Here is a 7,027-nt window from a genome sequence, read left to right as displayed (position 1 = left end):
TGCTTCAAAAAACGAAGACTTTTTTTGGAAAGGTATCCATAAATTGACTGAAAGGTGGACAAAATGTTTAGCCAGCGAGGGCGCATACTTTGAATAAAATATTTGTTATCATTCTCTTGAAATAAATGTGTTTTTTTCTTGAAAAAATACCGGTTTCATATGTATACACCTGGTATAAAAATGCGAAAATACACCATTTTCCATGTTCATTTGCAATCCAGCGAGTCACTTTCATCCGCTTCTTTTAAAAGTCGATCCTCTGCTTTCAGTTTTCTTTTTAAAATATACCTTGAATTCATCGCATTTCAAATTCAATGTTTGCAGCTGCATTTATATGTTTTTTGTTTTAAATATCAATTAATTAAAACATTTTTTTTATTTTTCTTGATTGTTCTATCATATATATTGAACTATTAAAACCTCTGACCTTTTTTAAGTTTTTTAAAACTCGTTTAAAAACTTTTTTAAACAATTTTGATTGTGATTTTTCAATAAAAGAATAAGTATTATTTTGTCTCCAGAACAGCAATTTTAAAAATATTGAAAGCTTTAATAGTTGAGACGTTTTAAATTTGTAGTCTTCAGTATATTGAATAATTTCAAATTTGAAGCTATTAAAATATGTCATCAAAATTTTTGAATGGAAAGTGTTCGAGAATTTTAGATTGAAACATTTAAAATTATTTATATACAAATTAAAATCATACAACTTCAAATTTTATTAATTTTTTTATCACTTGTCACCCTCACAAATTATTATTATTTTTTGTGTCAAGAAAAAATATATATATATATATATATATATATATACATATACAGTAAGGACATTTACTATGTAGTCATAGGGAATATAATTATATAAACTCTAGCATACAATGCAACCCGTTTTGCACTTGTGTAATGCAAAAAAGTACTATATAGGCGATTTTAATTCGGTTTCCAAATCTCCCCCGCTCGAGATCTTGCGGCGATTGGTCAAAGGCTTCGAGACTCAGAAGACGTACGCAAAATATACGTATAACCAAATTCTGAAAAAAGGTTATGTTCCCCAGGATTCACCGCGCATTTCAAATAAATAATTAGTTGTGAATTAAAAACAATGTAACACAATATTTGAATGTGTTCACAAAATTTCTCGGGACGTGCTTTCTTTGAGAATTTTTTCTTAAACCTTTGTTTGCAAAATCTTTTTTATTTGTTGAAATCACTGAATTATTTGAAATCGATAATTAGTAAAAAAAACTTCTAAAATGTTTTTAAACCTTTTCAAATCTTCCAAATGTTTTAAAATCTTTGAAATCTGGTGAGCTGTAACCTTTTCAAAATCTTTGAAACCCTTTGCATCTTTTAAAAGTATAAAAATCTTTGTGAAATTGTTATGAAATGTTTAAAATCTGATAAACACGCCTTTATAAAATGTTCAAGAACCTTTTAAATATTTTAAAATCTTTGAAACATTTGGAAAGGTTTATTAATGTTTTGTAATATGGTGAATACTCAAAAACCGAGTGGTGAAACTCTTGAAAATTCCGTTATATGGCCGTGGCTCACTCTAATAGACCTTTTCATTGTATACGTCGGCAGTGCGCACGTGCCGAAATTTTACGTCATTTCCGTATTTTTCTAACAGTTTTGTGTCGAAATGTATGAAAAATATTGTTAATAAAAACAATAACAAAAAATTAATTTGTAAATAACAGAGATTTTTAAGGTAGAACATTTTTAAGTCTATTTAAAAATAAACGGTGAAAAAATTGCAAAGAGTGCGGCGACCAAGGCCATTAGTTGCATCTGTAGGCACCTGTCATCTCCTAAAAAATGCTTCAAAATCGGCGATACTCACGGAAGATGATATTCCAGGTGCAAAATTAGTGCACGAATCAGTAGAAGAGCACAGTATTGAGCAGCTGAAACGATGTCCTAAACGTAGAAAACCACCATTAAAAGGAAAAAAACGTGATTTAGTGGAAAGGTTAGTTGAGGTTTTGTATGGCAGGTATAAATACTTTCTTTTATACAAGATTTGCAGTTCAGAACTTTGTTCGAGTAAATATTTAATATTCATACAAATATAAAATAACATAATATTATATTTTCTACTTCTCTTTATCAAGTTTAGAACTATAGACAAGTTCAAGTTTAGACAATAAAAAGCCATTTGTTAGTGATTTCCTGGTATAAGGAATGTACTAAAAAAATTTCCTTCTTTCATATAAACTGGTTATAAATACATAAATATAATAGTTTTGAGTTCTCAAGTGAAAGTATTAAATAGATTTTATTTTTATAAAAAATTTTAGGACGTTCGAAACCCAGATAACAATGTTTCATTTAATATGTAAGCAAATGTTAGCAAAGAAAGAAAATATTAATATCTGCCAAACACAACCTCAACTAACCTTTATACTGAATCACTTTTTTTTCCTTTTAAAGATCGTTTCCTATATTTTATCCATCTTTTAAGCTGTATAACACTGCGCTCTTCCACCGATTTGTGAACTAATTTTGCTCCTGGAACATCATCTTCCGTAATTTTTTCCAGATTTTTAAACATTTTTTTGAAGACGACAGATGTCAACAAATGTAAATAATGGGCTTGCTCGCCACACTTTTAGCAATTTTTTTTCTGAATATACTTAAAAATTTGTTGTCTTTAAACTCTGATTTATTTACACATTTATTTTTCGTTGTTATTTTTATTTACAATATTTTCCATGCAATGCGACAGAAAACTTTTCGAAAAAAACGGAAATGACGTAAAATCCTGGCACGTGCGAACTGTCGACGTATAGAATAAAAAGGTCTATTCTGAAGCTGAGTTAATTTTGAAGATTTCAGAGAATAATTTTTATCATTTCTAAGTCAAATATTACAAAAAAAGTATACTTTAACATTCTATAGTAGCGGAGACGAAATTTTCAAGGTCGCTGAACACCCGGCTTATAAGAATAATTCGCCGCTTCTCACCTCTTATCATTTGAATCTCAGATTCATCGTTGCAATTTTTATAATCATACGGATTACAATTTTCCTTGTAGTTAGTCAAAAGGGTTTGATTCCCATATTTTATTCAATAAGTAAAACAATAGATTTTATCACCAATTAATTACGTAAAATCTGCAGATATTCACTTTATTTAATTAATTAAGATCGAAGTACAAAACGATTTTGACACTCTTCAAACGTCAAATATCACGCACGGACCGTTACATTAGCGAAACACAACTCCAATTTTTAAGAAAGTACTTAATGCACGTCCCAAATGTATTTATGAACAATTTTAATGTTGGGTTACATTTTTTTTTTAATTCGTAACTAATTATTTATTTGACATGCGCGGTGAATCCTGGGGAACATAACCTTTTTTCAGATTTAGGTTATACCTGTATTTTGCGCAAGTCTTCTGAGCCTCGAAGCCTTTGACCAATCAGTGCAAGATCTCGAGCGCGGGAGATTTGGAAACCGAATTAAAATCGCCTATATAGTACTTTTTTGTATTACACTAATGCAAAACGGGTTGCATTGTATGCTAGAGTTTATATCATTATATTCCCTATGAATACATAGTAAACGTCCTTACTGTATTGAAGGTTCACTCAAGGTCATTTTTGTTCAAAAATCTTGTTCCTGAATAAATTGACTCTTATTGTTTCCGATTTTGTTCTGTCACTCAGGGATTGTGTTTTTCATAGAAAACATTGAAATGTGATTTTATCACGTTTATAAAATTATAATTTAAGGTCACTCGGGGTACTTTTCTATGAAAAATATTGAATTACAAAGAATATTGGTCCAACAATAGAATGGATTTCTTCGCCCGAGATACAAACGTAAATTGTACTATAGTAAAAACAAATGGAAAAATGTACACGAAAGCCAAATTTGGTAAAGAAAACAAACCTTTGTCGACCTGTAAATACTAATTTAATTCCCCGAAAGATTTTTCAAAAATCTCTTCGAAACACTTTTATTGCAACAATTTAATTGAAGAAAAATATTTTTTATAAAAATAAAAAAAAAGTACAATTTTTACATACAATTCTTAAAATAAAAAACTGTGTGTCAAAGCACAATCCAATCCGACTATTTTTTCGAAAATTATCCGATATACAGACAACCACACATCAATAACAATGACGACGTAGACGTCAGAGAGACACAAAGATACCGACGTAAAAACTTGTTTTTCTGACTCAAGAAGCCTCAAAACGACGAAATTTCATGACATCCGAAAAAGTCATTTTTCATAAAAAAACTAATACCTTCTCATTTTGGATAAGAATGCAAAAATTATCAACAAGATTTGTAAAAAATCTTTTAAAGAATAAAATAATTGTCCCGTAAGTTAGAAATGAAAAATTACTATTTCAAAAAAATGAAAGTTGTTCTAAATATGGAGCTAAACTCGCGACCGGGACAAATCGGGAAAAGAAAGTAAATTTGAAAATTGAACTGCAGTTCGGGTATTAAAAATTTAACAGTGATTGATTTTACAAGATGATTCCAGATCTGTTCAAAATGATATAATTTACATATTTTAATGTTAAAATTTGAACTAATTTAATTGCAAAGCCTTAGTATTGACACAAGTGTAAACGTTCGAATTAATGGCTTCTTAAATGAACGCCTTTATTCAATTTCAAAATCTTTTTGAAGTATTATTTCATTTAAAATATTCCATTTTTAATCTATTTAGTTTGGAAATTTAAGAAAAAACAAATTTCAATGGTAAACAATTTGAAAAGGAATTGTCACAATTTCAGAGTGACAAATTTAAACTTTGAATGCTGCAATTATAATTGTTTTATTTTTTTATCTGTATTTACGAGGTAAAAGTATTTCATTTTGATTTTTAAAGAACAAGATTTTACAAAAATGTAAGGAAAAATTGCAATCAGACTAAAAGACATTTAAATGTTCCGAAAAATTTTTTAAATGATTTAAAAAGATTTGAAATAATTTAAAAGAGAATTGATACATTTGATGATTTAAGAATGTTTTGAAATATTGGCTTTTTATTTTGAAAAATTGCATAATTTTAAGAGGAGGTATAAAAATATGGCACCGCTGAAAAAAATCCCGAAAGGGCTAAACGAAATTTTATGAAAATTGTATTAAAAAACACGTGCGCTTGAAAAGAAAAGAATGCTCTGCATAAATTTTCTTCGTACTTACATAAGAACATTTTTAAAACAAACTTTGCAGGATTCAATTCAACAACGATTTATATCAAAATTTATTTTTGTTTTTTTTTTATTAAGAAAGAATGCGATTTTTCAGAACTTTTAAATATTTTTTTCAAATACTATGCACATTTTTAAACAACATTTTTCATACAGAAATATATATTTGATTATTGTAATTTCAATAAATAAATAATATTTAATAAACAATTTTTTGAATTGTTTAAATTCATGAATTTTCTAGTTCGGATATTTTATAATTCAGCCATTTTCCTTAGGGATTTTTCAAATTCGGTAATATCTTATTGTCCGGAATTTTATTTATTTTATTTTTCGTGAATTCTCCAATTCAACTTTTATATTTCGGGAATTTTATTCTTTGGTTATCTTTCAATTTACGAATTTTACAGTGTTGGGAATTTTATTTTTCGTGATTTTTCAGTCGCTTTTTCCGAAAAATAAAATTCCCACATCACTGTAAAAATTACGAAATTATAACATTGTCGAAATATAAAAGTTCCGAATTGGAAAATTCTCGACATTTTACAATCTTATAGAATTTGAGAATTGCCGACAGAAAATTTCCGAATTATACAATAAACGGGCTAGACAACTCCCTACTTTCAAAAATTAAAAAATAGTTTGTTAACAAATATTTTTTTTAATAGAATAATAAAATAGTTATACCAAAGAAAAAACTTTTTAAATGTTTAGAGTTTCTAAAAATTATTATAAGAATTTAAAATAACAATAATTGAACAAATGTATTTTTGAATAAAGAACGTTGTTTGAAAATGTGCATTGTATTTTTGTACATTACAGAGAGCTCTCGTAAAAATAAAATTATTATTTAAAAAAATGAAAATAAAAGTTGCGTTAAATTAGTCTGAATTGAATCCTGTAAAGTTTGATTCAATTGAAGCTCACGTGTTTTTAAATTTATGTTTGTATCACATTTTTATACAATTATTGTTATTTTAAATTAAAACAATAATTTATCAAAATTAAACATTAAACAAAATTTCTATGATAAAAATATTTGATTATTGTATTTGTAATAAAAGAATAATATTGACCACAAAACTGTTTTCTCAATATCTGGGATTCGGGAATTTTCTAGTTTATATATTTTATCATTAGACAGCATTCGGCCTGGAGTTTTATTATTCAGGAATTTTCAAATTCGATAATATTGTAAACTGTCCAGAATTTCATTATTCTACAATTTTTAAATTCGGGATTTTCAGGTTTCAGAATTTTATAATTTTGGGAGGTTTACAGTGTCGAAAATATTTCAAAAATTTTAAAAGATTTATAAGATTGTAAAAAAATCTGGAAGATTTTGAGGCATTTTTTGCAAAATTTTACATAAATTTTACGACAAAATGGGAATCATTATAAATATACCTAAAAGTTCTGAAAAACCTGAAAAATAATTTGAATTATATATATTTCGAGTAAGCTGTAGTAATTATAATAATTTAAAGTTTATTTTAAAATATATTTTATGGAACATGATATTTTTTATGAATTTGACAGTGAAAATCTGTTCGTCTAATTTTGTTTGCCAATGCGAAACGTAATCTGGCTTGGAACTGCCGTCTGAACATCTAAAAACCGAAAGAACAATTTTCATATCACTTGGAATTATAATTATATTTTTTCTTCTGAGCCTCGAAGCCTTTGACCAATCAGTGCAAGATCTCGAGCGCGGAAGATTCGGAAACCGAATTAAAATCGTCTATATAGTACTTTTTTGCATTACACAACTGCAAAACGGGTTGCATTGTATGCTAGAGTTTATATCATTATATTCCCTATGAATGCATAGTACACGTCCTTAC

Source organism: Belonocnema kinseyi, chromosome 2 (assembly GCF_010883055.1).
Source record: "Belonocnema kinseyi isolate 2016_QV_RU_SX_M_011 chromosome 2, B_treatae_v1, whole genome shotgun sequence".
Classification (NCBI taxonomy): domain Eukaryota; kingdom Metazoa; phylum Arthropoda; class Insecta; order Hymenoptera; family Cynipidae; genus Belonocnema; species Belonocnema kinseyi.
This window is presented reverse-complemented; position numbering follows the sequence as displayed.